Source organism: Lepidochelys olivacea (assembly GCF_965140295.1).
Source record: "Lepidochelys olivacea isolate rLepOli2 genome assembly, chromosome: 7".
Taxonomy (NCBI): domain Eukaryota; kingdom Metazoa; phylum Chordata; order Testudines; family Cheloniidae; genus Lepidochelys; species Lepidochelys olivacea.
In genome coordinates, this window is record NC_140417.1 from 68,599,277 (window position 1) to 68,619,792 (window position 20,516).

General features: G+C 40.3%; 1 protein-coding gene across 3 annotated transcripts in view; it reads right to left on the minus strand.

Annotated features, from left to right (window-relative positions):
* Positions 1–13,027, minus strand: part of RASGEF1A (RasGEF domain family member 1A) — a 274,204-nt gene extending 261,177 nt beyond the window's left edge. For all 3 annotated transcript variants that reach the window (XM_084633589.1, XM_084633588.1, XM_084633586.1), the window contains exon 1: positions 12,893–13,027. The gene's annotated coding sequence lies outside the window, so the exon portion shown is untranslated. The remainder of the gene's footprint in view (positions 1–12,892) is intronic.
* Positions 13,028–20,516: the final 7,489 nt, after the last annotated feature.

A 20,516-nucleotide genomic window follows, 5' to 3' on the forward strand; every position in this document is an offset into this window, starting at 1 on the left:
TTTTGTGTGGGGACATTCACAATCGACTATACAAAAACAACTTCTATAAATTCGACCTAATTTCGTAGTGTAGACATACCCTTAGTTCTATTTTCCTTTCCCTACTTTCCTTTGTCCCCTTTCATCCTCACTGGTGCTCATTTTAATCACTGGCAGAAGACGTGCTGCAGACTGATCTTGCAGTAAGGAGCACAGAGAAAGCTCGGAACGCAGCCTGTTTTTTTTCCTCTGCATGGTTAATCCTCCTATAGAAATGTACAGGGATATTACTCTCTCCTGGTCTCACTCTCTCTCCTACTTCACAAAAGGCAGCTTTTCATTTTTTGCGTCCTTTGCAGTACATAGGTGTTTGGCTGCAGGAAACTTTAAACGCTCTTTGTCAGAAGGCACACAAAGCGGATTTGTGCATTTACATTTTGAGATGAGGCACTGGTGAACTTTTCATCAATACAACAGCTTAAAGTTGTGGGTCTTTTCCCTCCAATTATGGTCTCCATGAACAATATGTTCAAAGAAATATAAATGATACTGGCAGTCAAATAATTTATAAGAATTCTTATGTCATTGTCATATTTGACTCTTGGCTTCTTTTTTTTTTTCTTTTTTTTTTTTTTTAAATATATGACCAGTGCAGGTAAGGCCTTTTATAAGGTTGAATTCTAACTTCCATTATATCCCACTTCTTTCAGTCGCTCTTAATTTTCACAAATACATTTTGGGATGAAGTTTTCCAGGTTTGGTGAGAGTGAATTTATTGGAAAGTGTGAGCAAAACTAGTTGAGCCATTTTTATGTGCATGGAGCAGAGGGAAATTATTTTCCCCCATCCAACAATCACACCACAAATAGGCCTGAAGTAGGTTATGTAAAACAAAACTAAACCAACAATATGCTTTCTCTGTAAAAGTTATTGGACTCAATATTAGGAGTAACAGGATGAAATTCTATGGCCTGTGATAGACAGGAGGTCAAACTAGATAATATAATTGTCCTTTCTTGGCATAAAATTTATTAGTATTTCTATTTATTTTTTCCTTCCTCTAATATGAAACTTCATCATGAGCATGAATGCCCAATTTAATTATTTTCAACTCTGAGTTACAAACCCATTCAACAGCACTGAGACTGGGTAATTGTTTTATTACTGATACTGCAATTGTAATAGTCGCTGCAGCAGAGGATGGTAAGCAAAACAATGAGAAACCATGTGTGTAAGCAGTTATCATTATTAAAGCTGTTTCACAAAAGGTAAATGGTTGTTAGGCAAATATTTCAGACTGGAGCTAACTGTATAATTAACTCTTTCTGTGAAAATAAATTACTTCCCCTCTTTTGGTTTCTCTTGCCAGATCCCTAGCTTTAGGTTTGCTTGGTTTTATGCTCATAGCAGTTTTAGGTTTGGGTTTTTTTTAAATAATACTGTAAGGTAGTGGGTACTCTTCTTAGTTCTTTACACTGTGTGTGGCTTTTGTTACTTTTTTTTTTCTTTCCCCAACTGGGTGTGACTGTTGTTACTAGTATTTTGCATTGCAGTTGTGCTCCAAAGCCTGGTGATGGGGGTATACAGGTTTTTTGGTGCCCTCTAGTGGGAGTTTTATGGGTTAAGTTCATTCAGCTCTAGGAGGCAATCCCAGCTGAGAGTCAATTAGTACAGCTGAGTTTACGTAGGTGTAGCACTATAAAGAGTATCTGGCAGAGGAGAAAAAGTTGTTTGGAGTGACCAGAAGCCAGGGTGGGAAGCTGCAGGGAATGCAGCTGCAGAACTTCTGCCAAGTTTGTATCATTTTTGCTAAACCAGAGCCCATGAAACAAACCTCAAGCCCCTGAACAGGTTGTTTGTTTAAAGCTGAACCCTGCTCCTGTTCCAGCCTTGTCACAAACACAATCAGAGTCAGGGCTCCACTTAGCAGGTGCAGTACCCAGGAGCTGTGCAGCACCATTTAAAGTTGGAGGGGGTGTAGATTCCTGCCCCGATGCTCCTCTTCCTCTCTCAGGTGCCCCCCACCACCTGCAGCTTGACCCTGCGGCCCACGAGACCCTACATCCCCCGCTCCAAGTTTGAGTGAGTGGTGTTGTGACCTGCTGTGTTTTGACCCTGCCAAAAAGTGTCCAGGCCATGGCCTGGATGCCACCCCCCACCCCCCACACAACTCTGTTGCCTATGGCTTTTCAAACGCCTAGGAAATGCTCTCATTTTCCCTGCTCCGAAGAACTCATAATCTGAGGCATCTCAGTTGTTTAAACTGTTCTCTTTTCAATGTAATTCACTTTGTTTTCCTTTGTTCCTTTAACACTCATGCTGCTGGAACTGATTTCCCACCTCCTTAAAAAGTTTATTTTATTTCAGCATGTGGATGGCTGGTATGAAGGAGGATGAACTATATGAAGGAGGATCTTTATCACTTCCATCTTGGAAGATGGGAAGAAGAATAAGACTGAGACAGACGATATCAGGATTCTATTGATACCTCTGCCACATACTCCCTGTGTGAACTTGGTAAATCCCAGTGCCTCCATTTCCCTACCTGTGCAATGGAAAAATATTTACCTAATTCCCATGGGTGTTCTGATGCTAAATTAACTATTGCATTGAGTTTGGATTGCAGGTACCATTTAAGTGGTACAGGTTTTTTTTTTTTCTTACAATGACTTATAGTTACAGTCCATTGCAGGGGTAGTCAGTTATTTTTTGTCAAGCTATAGTCAAGGTCCAGACTCCAGAGAAACATTTTCCAAACTGCAATAATGTAAATGAAAAGATTTCACGGTCCATTCAAAATTGGTGGTCTGGATTTGGCCCGCGGTCCACCTATTGACAACCCCTGCTTCATTGTGACCTTTCAAATAATTCCTCTAAATTCTTGATGTTTACTTTCATCCCTTAGTCATCACTCAAGCAAGCCATGAATATTTATCCCTTTTATGCTGCCTAAGTTAGAAGAACATTTGCTACCCTTCTCTAAATTTCATCCAATTTTTCTGAATTGAATGTACCATTGCTGTTGAGGGGTATTTTGTGAATGGATGATTTCATGTTTCTCTTGTATGGGCAATCGGTTTCATCTGGTTTTGGTATGTTTTTTTCAGAAGCTATCAGAGAGAGAGAAACATTTTAAAGTAATAACAATATTATTGTAAAACCACAGAAATTGGCCAGAGGACTCAAACAGGTGGATTGGATGAAACTCTAGATTGACTAGAGTTTCAGTTGGTGGTGTCCTTTAATACTTTCTTGTAATTCTGCATTATATGTGAGCCCATCCCTTAGAGATTTCAAGTAGCTTGTTGCTACAGATACCAAGCTTCCATACTACTTTCACATTCTCAATAATTTCTGGCTTATTAGTAAGAAGTTGGTTCTGGGCGGTTTCTCCTCTGGTTGGAGTCTTTTTCTGGATGATAAAATTGTCCTGTGTGTGACTTAAAAACTTCTTGGATGATGCATGCTTCAAAGAATTTGTTACCCAAAAGATAACTCTGTAGTTAAAGCCCTGTATGGTGGAGGAGGAGAGAAAGCAGGGACAAAATGCTATGTACTACTTGTATACGTAGAACATAGCTAAAAGCAGATGTTAAGTCTAAGATCAATTTTAAAATCAGATACATCATCTGTAAGGGGTCTCCTATACGGCCTGGACTCTGTGATCTAATATGTTTCTTCTTCCTCTGCTTGCTCTTAGTTTCTCTCTGTAAATTGTCTCTACTACAGTATTTGTAACTGAATGAAGAGGACACATGTCAGCGATCTTAGTTTCTTTGTCTTTTTGTAAATTAAAACTATAGTTCTGGCAAAACAAACAAATAAAATGCTGTTGAATGAAAGTACTTTTCAGTTGATGGTCAAAAGAGGGGTCGGGGGAAAGAGGGTGCGTTTTGTTTTGGTTTTGGTTCTTGAATTGTTCATGCATACCAAGTTTCTCAGCTGAAGATTCTTGGTAAGAAGGTAAACTTGGTAAGAAGGAGGATAAATTATGTTCCGGTGAACTCAATAATTTCCCCCTGCACTAAAAAAGAAGGATGAAATGGGATAGGTTAGAAATTCGACCACTGCTCACTTGGCAGAGGGTCAATATGTGGCATTGTTGACTCAGATACGGGGTTGATGGTCAAAGGGAGGGGCCTAACAACATAATAAAACCAGAAACTATGAATGTTGTTTGAAATTCCTATTTTTAACAAAATTCTGTCTGTCGAATCTGACAGTCTCACGTGGATTGAGGCATAAGGTAACATACCATCTTTGCTATCGAGTACTTGCACTACCTCTTTAATACATGTATCTATCCTTGGATACATAGCACATTCTCACACGATGTCATTATGGCACAGCTGATCGCACCCTTGCCTCTAGGCTGCAAGGTCAAGGGGTCAAATCCCATTTGAATGACAATGCTGAAAATCGGATTTCCAAATTTGCTGAGCATAGTAAAATTGAAGGCAGAAGAAAATAATGAGGAACAGCATAATCAGATAAGCAGATTTGGTTCATTTAGTTATTTGTGACAATGGATGGCAAATGCCTTTCAGTGTCGACAAATATTAAAGAATTAGCTTATAAACAAAGAACTAAACCAGGCAATTTGTATTAAATGACACATGTAACCAGCATAAAGATAATGAAAAGGATCTGGGGACTTTTTTTTTTAAAAAAAAGAATTAAAAACCCTCAGCCCTGTATCCAGTTGAGGTTTTAGAAGGCAGCACCTGCCCCTCTGGAGTTTTAATACAGCAAAAATAGCAATGCATAAAGTGTGGAGACTGGAAACTACATGGGGTGTACTGTGTGTAGCAGTGATCACGATCCTTGTTTGTCTGGTTTGAGGCCTCGTTAGGGAACACAGACACAGCTGATATTGCTGGTTGATTCCTAGACTTTAGGTTAGAAGGCACCATTGTGATCATCTAGTCTGACCTCCTGCATATTGCAGGCCACAGAACCTCACCCACACCTGAAATAGACCCCTAACCTCTGGCTGAGTTGCTGAAGTCCTCAAATCATGGTTTAAAGATTTCTTTAGAGACTCCACCATCTACACTAGTTTAAACCTGCAAGTGACCTGTGCCCCCAGGGGCTCTGCCAAGCAGACCACAAGGAAAAGTCCTTCTTGACCCCAAATATGGCAATCAGTTAGACCCTGAATATGTGGGCAAGACCCAGGAAAGAATTCTCTGTAGTAACTCAGAGCCCTCCCCACCTAGTGTCCCGTCTCCAGGAGTTGGGGATTTTTGCGACTGACAAGAATTAGAGTGTCCTTGTTGATTGTTTTAGACCAACTTTCAATTAGAGCTTCTTTGGGTGGGGGACCTTGATTTGGAAGTGCTGCCATGGTGTTTCATGGACATCATTGTTCAAGTGCCTCATGCTTCCATATTTCTCTGAAGGCAAGAAATGGAGGGGAAACAGGTGCATCATGGATGTCCTTTGTTGTGGTGCATCATGGGAAACACAGTCTGGCCAGGGAGCCTGGCCCACAGGAGAGAATGGAGGCGAGATGTGGCAGGGATGGACAGCATTTGGTTAGTTTGCTCCTTAGTCTCCCACAAATCATGGAATAGTACTGTGAGCTATTACTTATCCTTCCGGGCATCCCACACGTAAGGGTTCTTGTTGTCTCCTCCTGTTCATTTAAGTGATGCAACTTCAGGGGTTTAATGTCATCAGTGTACTAATGAATTTTTTCCCCTTTAGCCCAAATTCTGCAGTCTCATCACCCTTCCAGTGTCTGCCCAAGATAGGAATCTGGATGAGAAGGAACATGGCTAAGAGTTAACTTATATAAGTTGGGAGTCATATTCACTGACAGGAGAAGTGTTTTCTGATTTGGGAGGGCTAGTACAATCGCCCTTCTCCTAAGAAGCCATCTGTGGGGTCCCAATGGATAAAATGGATTCAAATGAGCAAGCATGTTGGTTTGGATGGCTTTTCACATTTTCTTTAGTGTGTTTCCACTCTGAAAGTGACACAAATGGAATTACTTCAGATTTGTACAACTCTCGCTAAAAGCAGAGTGTATTTAAATGATAAGCTGTTAATTAGAGTTGGTCAATTTTTATGTTTTGTTTGAAATTACTCTGCCAAAAATTAAATCAAAAGCTTGCTATTTATCATAAACAAATTTTGCAGAAAAAAAGTTTAATTTTAAAACATTTAGATTTTTTTCAAAGAAAAACTGAAATGTTTGCAGTAAAAAAAAGTTTTTGTTTTCAGTTAAACAAGCCCTAACAACTTTTTTTTTGTTTTTACCAAATTTGTTCTTTAAAAACTGAAAGTTTCAGAGGGTTTTTTATGTTTCCTTGGGAAATTTCAACTAAACAAACCATTTTTAAAAAAAAATGCCCAGGAAAATTATTGGCATTTTTCAAATAGCCCAATGGCAAGATAAGAAAGTGGGACTGAGAGGCACACAAGCTTTTTGCTTTAATTATTTTAAGTACAAGTAACTTTAATTCTGGCATTTCCTAACTTTTGAGTTCTGGTCTTTGCAACCTTAAACATCTCTCTCAATGTTTGTTATGCATATATAATTTGCTTAAGAGTCTGTCAAGCAGAATTATCGAGCTTATATCAGAGTTGAAAAAATAAGGAGGGATATACAGTAGTATTCTTATTTAAAATACAGCATTTAGTTTAACATCTGTCTGGCTGACAGCCGTGCATGGTAGGGGATCAGGAATGGTCATACATATGCCATATTTTTATACATCAAGGATCCTCATAGTAACCAAAAGTTAAATACAAATGGCAGCTAGAAAGGAGTGAATCCCATTGTAGGTATCCCCATTAGGGCTGTCTATTAATCGCAGTTAACTCACGGTTAACTCAAAAAAACTAATCACAATTTAAAAAATGTATCGCGATTAATCATCTTGTTAAACAATATAATACCAATTGAAATTTATTAAATATTTTGGGTGTTTTTCTACATTTTCATATATATTGATTTCTGTTACAACACAGAATACAAAGTGTACAGTGCTCACTTTATATTATTTTTATTACAAATATTAGCACTGTAAAAATGATAAACAAAAGAAATAGTATTTTTCAATTAACCTCATACAAGTACTATAGTAAAATCTCTTTATCCTGAAAGTGTAACTAATAAATGCAGTTTTTTGTTGCATAACTGCTCTCAAAAACAAAACAATGTAAAACTTTAGAGCCTAAAAGTCCACTCAGTCCGATTTCTTATTCATCCAATCGCTAAGACAAACAAGTTTGTTTACATTTACAGGAGATGCTTCTTCCTGCTTCTTATCTACAGTGTCACCTGAAAGTGAGAACAGGTGCATGGCACTTTTGTAGTCGTCACTGCAAGGTATTTACATGCCAGATATGCTAAACATTTGTATGCCTCTTCATGCTTCGGCCACCATTCCAGAGGAAATGCTTCCATGCTGACGATGCTCATTAAAAAAGAATGCTTTAATTAAATTTGTGATTGAACTCCTTGGGGGAGAATTTTATGTCTTTGGCTCTGTTTTACCCGCATTCTGCCATATATTTCATGATATAGCAGTTTCAGATGATGACCCAGGTTCATTTTAAGAACACTTTCACAGTAGATTTGACAAAATGCAATGTAAGATTTCTAAAAATAGCTACAGCACTCAACCCAAGGTTTTAGAATCTGAAATGCCTTCCAAAATCTGAGAGGGACGAGGTGTGGCGCATGCTTTCAGAAGTCTGAAAAGAATAACGCTCAGATGCAGAAACTATAGAACCTGAACCACCAAAAAAGAAAATCAACCTTCTGCTGGTGGCATCTGACTCAGATAATGAAAATGAACATGCGTCGGTCCACTCTGCTTTTGATTTTTATCGAGCAGAACCCATCATCAGCATGGATGCATGTCCTATGGAATGGTGGTTGAAGATGAAGGGATATATGAATCTTTGGCGCATCTGGCACATAAATATCTTGCGACGCCGGGTACAACAGTGCCATGCAAATGTCTTTTCTCACTTTCAGGTGACATTGTAAACAAGAAGAGGGCAGCATTATCTCCTGTAAATTTAACCAAATTTGGTTGTCTGAGCAATTGGCTGAAGTCGGACTGAGTGGACTTCTAAAGTTTTACATTGTTTTATTTTTCAATGCAGTTATTTTTTGTACATAATTCTACATTTGTAAGTTCAACTTTCATGATAAAGAGATGGTACTACAACACTTGTATGAGGTGAATTGAAAAATATGATTTCTTTTGTTTTTTACAGTGCAAATATTCGTAATAAAATGTATATAAAGTAGGCACTATGCACTTTGTATTCTGTGTTGTAATTGAAATCAATATATTTGAAAATGGAGAAAACATCCAAAAATATTTAAATAAATGGTATTCTATTATTGTTTAACAACACGATTAATTGAGATTAATTTTTTAATCGTGCGATTAATCATGATTAATTTTTAATCGCTTGACAGCCCTAATCCCCATTATACGTAACATTTTATATACTGCTGCATAATGCAGAATTAAAACGCTATCAGAAGAAATGGGATGAAGTAGTGAAGAATGAATTAAATGTTCAGAGGTTAAGATAAATCCTGAAATTGTGAATGTTTACTTGAATCTTACCCAAATGTGCTTGACTCTGTAGAAGTGGGCTGGAGAACCTGTGAGAGCAGGTTTTCTTAAGTGAGATTGTGTACATCTTTTGAGCATGATTTTGAAAGTGCTGAGCACCTAAGCTTAAACCAACTTTTTATAAAACCTGTCAGCTTTAATAAAATGTAGCTGTTCAGTTTGGGGTGAAGGTGCAAATCAGCTCTTACTTAATCCAAATTGGATCGCTCATCCCTAATTTCAAATGCATTTGAACCTAAAGATTGCTTTAGTCAAACTGTGCCCATCTGAAAATAGAGATTGCTCTCATCAAAGCAAGCTATGTTTAACATTTAATTGTAAGTATTGTATGGACGTTTTGCATGATGATGATGATGATACATGACTTTCATTCCCATGAAATGGCCTAGACTGAGGTTAGATTTTATCTTTGGTGGGGACTAGATATTGTTTAAGGACATTCTGAAACTAAGTCCTGCCCTGGAAGAATCACGTGGGAAGGTAAAATAGGCAAGATGTGATGTCCTTTTTCTTTTTCTTCTAAAAGTAATGTCTATGCACAACTTGTCTTGGGGTTACAAATGCCTTACGATGGCACACGTGCACTGAATTCTACTTGTTGGTATCATTTAGTTCTTGTATGAAGTACCATACAATAAGATGGCAATGATATTGACCATGGTCAATGCATAGCGCTTCCTAATGATGCTTGAGTTTCATTTCCATAAGTAGTCACTTGAATCCGTGATTTGTTTGTAATTTGATTAAATAAAATGTGAAAGGAGGAATACAGTATGTGATGCAGAATGGAGGAATGGAATATGGCCCTCATTCTAGGCAAGCCCATGTACAGGAGAGTAGCTGCAATGAAGCAGAGATCTTCCTTATAGATGTCACCTTGGTCTGATCTCTCCAGAGCACTGGAACACAGATGTGCAAAATGTAGGGGTTTTGTTTACCTGTAGCCCCTGATATTTGAATTGATGTTTTGGATTCACATAAACCCAAAACTCTAAGTGTAAATTTGAGCAAAGTAGCTGATTTTATTAGGGTTTGAGTTGCAACTTTATGAAATGTCCACAATTTCTGAAATACGTTTATGGTAGAAATCTATCTCCACACAGGTTATGAACTATGGCAAAACTTTTGGAACACTAGCCTGGGTTTCACATTGGTAACTAAATCATAAACTAGGTGAGATTTAATCTGGTTTTAAGTTTCATTATGAACATTTCATTCTGCTTTAGTTTAGTGGCTCTGGGGCAGTTAAAGTATTTTGCTACCTATCACCTATATGGGATGCCATTTTTATGCCATCTTCCCATATGTTTACTGTCCCTTGGATAGCACAACCTCCAAACAGGATGCAGCCGCTTCGGAAATGCTGAGAGTCTGAAACTGCCTGTAATAACATTATAACTCTGGAAACCCTTCCTTCCAGAGGTGGCACAGCCAAAAGCAACATCGAACATGAGTTAGTGGCTGGCTCCCCAAGCTCCTATCAGAAATGGTTCCACAGCAAAACTCTGGCTGCAAACACTCCAAACTTTGGATCGAGAATCCTACTTTTCTGTCTTTTGCAACTGGCTGAACCAGAACTCCAGATCTGAACAAACTCTCAATTAAGGGAAGTTTCCACTGAAATCCAAACATGGCAGTTTTGGGCCATCCCTAATAATTGTATACAAAGGTGATGGGCACTCCAGAAATACCATAGAGGCACAGGATGCCATCGTGATAGCATTTCTTTACAGAGCAACACAACTTATTTTAACCTTGTTCTACAGTAACTTACTATCCTTCCAGCTCCCACCAGCAAATAATATACCCAAATGACCAATAAACTGGGTGGAGCTAAATGGCATTTAAAGTGAACACTCACTCTAAAAATGGAACAATGCCAGATGTGAACTCTCCGAGAACAAAAGCAGACAACCTCCCATTAGCTTACAAGTCTCAGAATTTGGGTCACGCCAATGGTGCATTTTTTTTGGTGAATAATGCATGTTGCAAGAATGAAGCTTCAAAAAATAAAAAAGACACTCTGTTCTGTTCTAAAGGCAGCTCCTTGCACATGTGCTGAGTCTGCATTGGCTTCCTGCAGTCTGACTCCTGTAATTAGAACAACTGGGTGGACTAGTTAATTATATTAAACCTACTGGTTCACAAGTCTGGAACATCAGCTTTATGGAGGATTTAATTCACTGGGGATGGGACAGCACAATACAAAGGTTTGCATGCATGACTGATGTAACTTGATTTTTTTTCCCCTCTTGTTGCCAAGTTACAAAAAAGTGTTATCTCACTGGATTGTCTACCTTTAAATAGACTAAATTCCCAGCCAAAAGGAGCCATGCTGATTAAAAACTGATCATATACTGAAGTCTCTTGGGGGAAAAAAATTATGAATAAGATACTTTTTATTTTAGACGTTGGCCCAACATGGTCAAATATAGCTCTTCAGTCCCTGGAGACCATGGCATATGCCACCATAGCAAGTGGCTGAGTTTGAGTGCAATAAATAACTACTAATTTATAATTAAACAGCATGAGTATTAAGTCTTTAAAAGCAGTATCATGGTGATCTATCAACCAAACTGTATCTTGGATTGTTTTCTTCTCTGGCCCCATTGAATTAAGAAAGGTGAAATGGCTGTGAAAAATCCCTGGCATTTATGAATTTAACTGCCTGTAAGCCCCGCAAGTGATAAAGAATTACCTTAAAGTATAGTTTTGATACACACTGAACGTTTTACAGGAAAATCTGATTCCAATAGAAGATACAGTATAATTCCTGCTGAAATATCAAACATATTTTTTGTTTTGCCTGTTCTTGAAGATGGGTACAAAAGGACATTTAAATCACAATTAATTTTGTGATTGCTTTGTACTAGTATGGCATTTGTATGGCCATACTAGTAGGTACAGAAGGGTCTATTAACATCTTTTCCTTAGTGGAGAAAGCTAGAGTTGATTCCAAAAATATATACATTATGTCAAGAATCTATAGGTCTTACTGGCTACCCAAATACTGTATGGTAATCAGCTTTAACTGCTGTTTTGTCAGCATCTTAGACGCAACCAATGTAGGACCTGTGGTCATGTCTGTACAGAGACTCTTTCATATTAACAATTGTAGGGAAGTTCTCTTGTTTTAAATGCTTTTTTAAAAAAAAACAAAAAACCTCAGGTAAAAGTCAAATCCTAGCAGGTCTGACTAAACAGAGTATATGAGGCAATGCTGTATATAATACCTTTTAATGGGTGATAAATAAGAGTACATCCAGTCACAAATGAAAGAAGATATTCCACAGAACAGGTAAGAGAAATTAGTGCAAAAGAAGTGTCTTCAGTACAGTTAACCCATAAAGGATCCGAGCGTAAGATTATGGGATTCTGTGTTGTGATACCAGCTAGTCTGCTGTTCTGTTTATGACATGAAAGAAGCATAATGCAGGATTAATTTAATGGTGCCACTTTTTAGAAGTAACCCAGTTGGTAAATGGGGCATTTGGCTTGCTGGGGATGAGGATACACAGGCTAGATGAAAGCTTCAATTAGAGAGCAAAAATGAAGAAGTATGAGCAGCAGTAAAATTACATGCCTCCTCAGAAAATGGAAGAAGGGAATTTCTCCAGGAATTTAAGAATCGGGGGGGGGGGGGGATTTTGTCCTAGCCAAAAACAAATAAGTAAAACTCTCCTCCATGCTGCATTTTTTTGATCAACAGCAAAGAAATGTATTGACAAAATTTGTATGCATGCCTACACACACAGAGTACAGTGCTCAGCAGACTTGTTCTGGTGGTTTTAGTAAGTACTAGAGTTTTAAAAATGACTTAAAAAATGAATATAATCTATTTGCATTCAGAAGGCTTGCTGGGGAAAACATGCCAGGGAGATGTTTGGACTATGGAATTTCAACTCATTAAAGTGATGAAACAAATGTTGTGTGGATGAATCTGCAAGGAGTCCATAACAGAATCCTGACACACTAGATTCCCAGAAGTCGAGTACAAAAGCATGCCTGATCATTTAGAAACATTGAGATGCTTCTCATGTGCGCTGGGGCAGGTGGTGGTGTTATAAAAGTTGCATTAAGGAGGAAAATGCACTTTAAATGCTGTATTTCCACCGGCTTTCTATTCAGTGAATGCAGCTTAGAATGGCATACTCAGGGTTAACACCAGGAAGGCATGCTGGTGGCATGTATTGCCAGGTGTTAAAACACCCACTGAATTAGCTCCAGTCCCAGCCTCTGTACAGAGCTTGGCACCTCTTCAAACTCAGCGGTATAATATCATAAAAGCCGTGTTAATCTCTTACCTTGATCAGATCCAGTGTAGCTTTTTGGTTGTTCTCCGTCCACTACCAGAAAAAGAGAAATTAATGCCAGATCCCAGTGAGTCATCCTAAATGACAGAGTAGGCTCACTCTTTGCACAGGCTGCTTGCTGCCTCTGCTGTGTGACAGCTGCCGGCTGGCTTTGGAACAAGAGTGTCCCATTCTGCTGCCTACTGCAGGGGGAGTTTGAGGAGAGAGAGAGAGAGAGAGTAAAACAGGAGGGTGAGAGAGAAAGTAAAAGAGAGAAAAAGACAGACAGGAATATACCATGTAGATGTTCTCTCCCCCACTCTGCTTGGTGCACAGACATATGAGGTGCTGTTTAAAAGTTACTTTTTAATATGTGATGCAGCCTCTGATTTAAAAACCTCCCCAGTTTTGCCCTTTAAAAAAAATCTATGCACAGAGCAACTTCTGAATGTTTCAGTGATTCCAGTTTCTGTGTGTGTCAATGGAATGATTTAGATGCTATACAAAGAGTATGTCAAGCAGCAGCAGATCTGACTTGTGTATGTGTGAAAGGTGGCGTGTAACTGAAGCTTTTGGCTGTTGTATAGAGTCCCTGCATTCATAGGGTGGCAGACTAGTGGAGGTGCTGTGATGATTCTGGGATCCAAAGAGTGGGCAAAAAGAAATCATTACATAATCACAAGCCATGCTGGAGGGGGGTCCCAGGATCACATATGTAAAAATTCTGCCTTCAAATGGAAGTGAAGGTTGGGATGATTTCCCAGCCTCTGCTTGTGTGCCTGGATATTGCTAAATCATCAATTCCAGAGATGTGACTTATCCTTGGGGATCATAAAAATACCTTCAAGGAGCAAATATTTTGCCTTTGGGATAGACCAGATTGCACCAAATGGCAAGTATTTTCCTAGGGAAGGATATGCTTAGACACTACTCACAGCTACCTTTCAAAATACAAATAGAACATTGTATTCTACTGTCAAACTCCGTTTGTTTTTTTTTCAGAAAGAAGAATAAATATTTCCAGGGCGGCTTAATGGAAGTTTGTGGTTACGGAGAGAGTGGTTCTGTCATTGGGCAGAGGGAGTGACGGAGGGGTAGAAATGAATGGGTTCCCACTGCATGTGCTGCTGTCACACGCTAAGTGGGAAAGATGGGGGGTGGGGAGGTGGGGGGCTTTGTTGAAAATACTGGCAGTACATCCCTGCTGATGACCTGGGAGTGTTACCATTCACTGTGTGTTGCTGCTAGAGCTAGGCGAACCTCGCTATGTTTAGAAATACCCTATTTTTATCCAGTAGGGTGACCAGATAGAAAGTGTGAAAAATCGGGATTGTGTGGGGGTAATATATAAGGGGAAAAAACAAATATTGGGACTGTCCCTATAAAATCAGGACATCTGGTCACCTTATTATCCAACCCTCTTGGATCTGAAAAATCATGTGGTATTGCATATCTGATGGTACTTGGGACAGGTCACTAAAAAGATAAGAATATAAGAGCGGCCAGACTGGGTCAGACCAAAGGTCCATCTAGCCCAGTATCTCGTCTTCCGACAGTGGCCAGTGCCAGGTGCCTCAGAGGGAATGAACAGAACATGAAATCATCAACTGATCCGTCCCCTGTGGCCCATTCCCTGCTTCTGGCAAACAGAGGCTAGGGACACCACCCCTGCCTATCCTGGCTAATAACCATAGATGGATCTATCCTCCATGAACTTATCTAGTTCTTTTTTGAACCCCATTATAGTCCTGTCCTTCACAACATCATCTAGCAAAGAGTTCCACAGACTGACTGTGCATTGTGTGCAAAAATACTTCCTTTTGTTTGTTTTAAACCTGTTGCCTGTTAAAGTCATTTGGTGACCCCTAGTTCTTGTGTTATGAGAAGGAGTAAATAATTCTTCTTTATTTAATTTCTCCACACCTGTCAGGATTTTATAGACCTCTATCATATCCCCCCTTAGTCGTCTCTTTTCTAAGGTGAAAAGTCCCAGTCTTATTAATCTCTTCTCAGATGGAAGCTGTTCGATACCCCTAATTAATTTTGTTGCCTTTTTCTGAACCTTTTCCAATTCCAGTATATCTTTTTTGAGACCGGGCGACCACATCTGCACGAAGTATTCAAGATGTGGGTGTACCATGAATTTATATAGAGGGCAATATGTTTGCTGTCTTATTATCTGTCCCTTTCTTAATGATTCCCAACATTCACTTTTTTGACTGCCACTGCACACTGAGTGGATGTTTTCAGAGAACTATCCACAATGACTTCAGGATCTCTTTCTTGAGTGGTAACAGCTAATTTAGACCCCATCATTTTATATGTATAGTTCGGATTTTGTTTTCCAAAGTGCATTACTTTGTATTTATCAACAGTGAATTTCATCTGCCATTTTGTTGCCCAATCACCCAGTTTTGAGAGATCCTTTTGTAGCTCTTCACAGTCTGCCTGGGACTTAACTATCTTGAGTAGTTTTGGATCATCTGCAAATTCTGTTTACCCATTTTTCTAGATCACTTATGAATATGTTGAATAAGACTGGTCCCAGTACAGAGCCCTGGGGAACACCACTATTTACCTCTCTCCATTCTGAAAATTGATCATTTATTCCTACCCTTTGTTTCCTATCTTTAACCAGTCCATAAGAGGACCTTCCATGACAGCTTACCTTGCTTAAGAGCCTTTGGTGAGGGACCTTTTCAAAAGCTTTCTAAAAATCTAAGTACACTATATCTCCTGGATCCCCCTTGTCCACATGCTTGTTGACCCCCTCAAAGAATTCTAGTAGATTGGTGAGGCATGATTTCCCTTTACAAAAACCATGTTGACTCGTCCCCAACAAATTATGTTCATCTATGTCTGACAATTTTGTTCTTTACTATAGTGCCAGGATCACCTCTGGAGCCCTTTTAAAAATTGGCATCACATTAGCTATCCTCTAATCATTTGGTACAGAAGCTGATTTAAATGTAGTTTTTCAATTTCACATTTGAGTTCCCTTAGAACTCTTGGGTGAATACCATCTGGTCCTGGTGACTTATTACTGTTTAGTTTATCAATTTGTTCCAAAACCTCCTCTAATGACACCTCAATCTGGGACAGTTCCTCAGATTTGTCACCTAAAAAGAATGGCTCAGGATTAGGAATCTCCCTCACATCCTCAGCCATGAATACTGATGCAAAAAATTCATTTAGTTTCTCCACAATGGCCTTATCGTCCTTGAGTGCTCCTTTAGCATCTCGATCGTCCAGTAGCCCCACTGATTATCAGGCTTCCTGCTTCTGATGTACTTAAAACATTTTTTTTTGCTATTACTTTTTCAGTCTTTGCCTAACTGTTCTTCAAATTCTTTTTTTGGCCTTCCTAATGATATTTTTACACTTCATTTGCCAGAGTTTACACTCCTTTCTATTTTCCTCATTAGGATTTAACCTCCACTTTTTTAAAGCATGCCTTTTTGCCTTTTGCTTCTTTTACTTTGTTGTTTAGCCACGGTGGCATTTTTTTTGGTTCTCTTACTATGTTTCTTAATTTGGGGTATATGTTTAAGTTGAGCCTCTATTATGGCGTCTTTAAAAAGTTTCCATGCAGCTTGCAGGGATTTCAGTTTTTGTGCTGTACCTTTTAATTTCTGTTTAACTATGTCATAAATATAAAGGGAAGGGTAAACCCCTTTGAAATCCCTCCTGGCCAGGGGAAAGCTCCTCTCACCTGTAAAGGGTTAAGAAGCTAAAGGTAACCTCGCTGGCACCTGACCAAAATGACCAATGAGGAGACAAGATACTTTCAAAAGCTGGGAGGAGGGAGAGAAACAAAGGGTTTGTGTGTCTGTCTGTAGTCGTCTTGGCCGGGGACAGAACAGGAATGGAGTCTTAGAACTTTTAGTAAGTAATCTAGCTAGGTATGGGTTAGATTATGATTTCTTTAAATGGCTGAGAAAAGAATTGTGCTGAATAGAATAACTATTTCTGTCTGTGTATCTTTTTTGTAACTTAAGGTTTTGCCTAGAGGGGTTCTCTATGTTTTTGAATCTAATTACCCTGTAACTCTAGGGTACAGATGTGGGGACCTGCATGAAAAACCTCCTAAGCTTATCTTTACCAGCTTAGGTCAAAACTTCCCCAAGGTAACAAATATTACCCCCGTTATCCTTGGAATGGCCGCTACCACCACCAAACTAATACTGGTTACTGGGGAAGAGCTGTTTGGACGCGTCCTTCCCCCCAAAATACTTCCCAAAACCTTGCACCCCACTTCCTGGACAAGGTTTGGTAAAAAGCCTCACCAATTTGCCTAGGTGACTACAGACCCAGACCCTTGGATCTTAAGAACAATGAACAATCCTCCCAACACTTGCACTCCCCCTTTCCTGGGAAATGTTGGATAAAAAGCCTCACCAATTTGCCTAGGTGACCACAAACCCAAACCCTTGGATCTGAGAACAATGAAAAAGCATTCAGTGTTTTACAAGAAGACTTTTAATAAAAAATAGAAGTAAATAGAAATAAAGAAATTCCCCCTGTAAAATCAGGATGGTATATATCTTACAGGGTAATTAGATTCAAAAACATAGAGAACCCCTCTAGGCAAAACCTTAAGTTACAAAAAAGATACACAGACAGAAATAGTTATTCTATTCAGCACAATTCTTTTCTCAGCCATTTAAAGAAATCATAATCTAACCCATACCTAGCTAGATTACTTACTAAAAGTTCTAAGACTCCATTCCTGTTCTGTCCCCGGCCAAGACGACTACAGACAGACACACAAACCCTTTGTTTCTCTCCCTCCTCCCAGCTTTTGAAAGTATCTTGTCTCCTCATTGGTCATTTTGGTCAGGTGCCAGCGAGGTTACCTTTAGCTTCTTAACCCTTTACAGGTGAGAGGAGCTTTCCCCTGGCCAGGAGGGATTTCAAAGGGGTTTACCCTTCCCTTTATATTTATGACACGCCCCCCAAATCTCAGCTAGGGTGAAACACTGGCTGGGATTTCTTCCTGGAGCTCTAGGAAAACAGAGTTAATAAGACACATGCATCTCTAAATATACTACCAAGTACATAAAGACTAACAATATTTTCCACATCTCAAGGACGATTTTAACCAGTTGATTCTGGGAAACTTTCACGGGAGAGTGCATCAGCCACTTTGTTAGAAGCTCCTGAGATGTGTTGGATGTCGAAATCAAAATCTTGGAGAGCTAAACTCCACCGAAGAAGTTTTCTGTTAGTTTCTTTGACGGTGTGAAGCCACTTTAGTGCAGCATGGTCGGTTTGCAGGTGGAAACGCCGTCCCCAAACATATGGGCGTAGCTTTTCCAGAGCGTAGACAATGGCATAACATTCTTTTTCAGTGACTGACCAGTTGCTTTCCCTCTCAGACAGTTTTTTGCTGAGAAACACTACAGGGTGGAATTCTTGATCAGGTCCTTTCTGCATTAAAACTGCTCCCACACCACGCTCGGATGCATCTGTGGTTACTAGGAACGGTTTGTCAAAGTCTGGGGCCCTTAGTACAGGGTCAGACATGAGTGTCGCTTTAAGCTTGTTAAAGGCCTTCTGACACTTTCCGGTCCACTGAACAGCATTTGGCTGTTTCTTTTTGGTTAGGTCTGTCAGTGGGGCAGCGATTTGGCTGTAGTGCGGTACAAATCGTCTGTAATAACCGGCCAAGCCTAAGAAGGATTGAACCTGTTTCTTTGACTTTGGGACAGGCCACTTTTGGATAGCATCCACTTTGGCCTGTAGGGGGCTGATAGTTCCTTGACCCACCTGGTGTCCAAGGTAAGTCACTCTGTTTAGGCCTATTTGACACTTCTTAGCCTTAACAGTTAGTCCTGCCTCCCTTATGCGCTCAAGGACTTTTTGTAGATGTTCCAGGTGGTCTGCCCAGGAATCCGAAAATATGGCCACATCGTCAAGGTAGGCGACTGCATATTCTCCTAATCCCGCTAGGAGACCATCTACAAGTCTTTGGAAAGTGGCGGGTGCATTTCGCAGCCCGAAAGGGAGTACATTAAATTCATACAGCCCGAGATGTGTGATGAAGGCTGACCTTTCCTTGGCAGATTCATCTAGCGGTACCTGCCAGTACCCCTTGGTTAAGTCCAAGGTAGAGATGAACTGGGCCCGTCCCAGTTTCTCTAATAGTTCATCAGTGCGTGGCATTGGATAATTGTCTGGGCGAGTTACAGCATTTAGCTTACGGTAGTCCATGCAAAAACGTATTTCCCCATCTGGTTTGGGAACTAGAACCACTGGAGATGCCCATGCACTTTCAGAGGGGCGGATTACACCCATCTGTAACATATCCTGGATCTCCCGTTCTATAGCAGTTTTAGCTTGAGGAGACACCCGGTAAGGTTGGACCCTAATTGGGTGAGCATTACCTGTGTCAATGGAGTGGTATGCCCGTTCAGTCAGTCCTGGGGTGGCTGAGAACGTTGGCGCGTAGCTAGTGCACAGCTCCTGGATCTGCTGTCGCTGCATACGCCCAAGGGTCATGGAGAGGTTCACCTCTTCCACACCACCAGCACATTTCCCTTCGTAGTAGACACCTTCAGGCCACTCAGCGTCGTCTCCTCCCTGGGCTGTAAACTGACAAACCTTTAATTCTCTGGAATAAAAGGGCTTTAGAGAATTAATATGATACACCTTAGGCTTTCGGTTGGAGGTGGGGAATGCTATGAGATAATTAACAGCTCCCAGGCGCTCCTGGACCATGAATGGCCCTTCCCACGATGCTTCCATTTTATGGGCCTGGAGCGCCTTTAAGACCATGACCTGGTCTCCTACTTTGAAGGAACGCTCTCTGGCATGTTTATCATACCAGGCTTTTTGCTCTTTTTGAGCATCCTGTAAGTTTTCTCTAGCAAGGGCTAAAGAGGTTCGGAGGGTGTTTTGTAGGTTGGTTACAAAGTCCAGAATGTTAGTTCCTGGAGAAGGTGTAAATCCCTCCCATTGCTGCTTCACCAACTGCAATGGCCCCTTAACCTCACGGCCATATACAAGTTCAAATGGGGAAAACCCTAAACTGGGATGTGGTACAGCTCTGTAGGCAAAGAGCAACTGCTGCAATACTAGGTCCCAATCATTGGAGTGCTCATTTACGAATTTACGTATCATGGCCCCCAAAGTTCCATTAAACTTCTCCACCATGCCATTTGTTTGATGATGGTAAGGAGTGGCAACCAAGTGATTTACCCCATGAGCTTCCCAAAGGGTTTTCATAGTTCCTGCCAGGAAATTAGTCCCTGCATCTGTGAGGATGTCGGAGGGCCAACCTACCCTGGCAAAAATGTCTGCTAGTGCCTGGCACACACTTTTAGCCCTGGTGTTGCTTAGAGCTACTGCTTCCGGCCATCGGGTGGCAAAATCCATGAAAGTCAGTATGTACTGCTTTCCTCTGGGTGTCTTTTTCGGAAAAGGACCCAGAATATCCACAGCTACTCGCTGAAATGGAACTTCAATGATGGGGAGTGGCTGGAGAGGAGCTTTGACCTGGTCTTGGGGTTTTCCCACTCTTTGGCACACCTCACAAGACTGGACATAGGTAGAAACATCCTTGCCCATTCCCTCCCAGTGGAATGACCCCCCCAAACGGTCTTTGGTCCTGTTCACCCCAGCATGGCCACTAGGG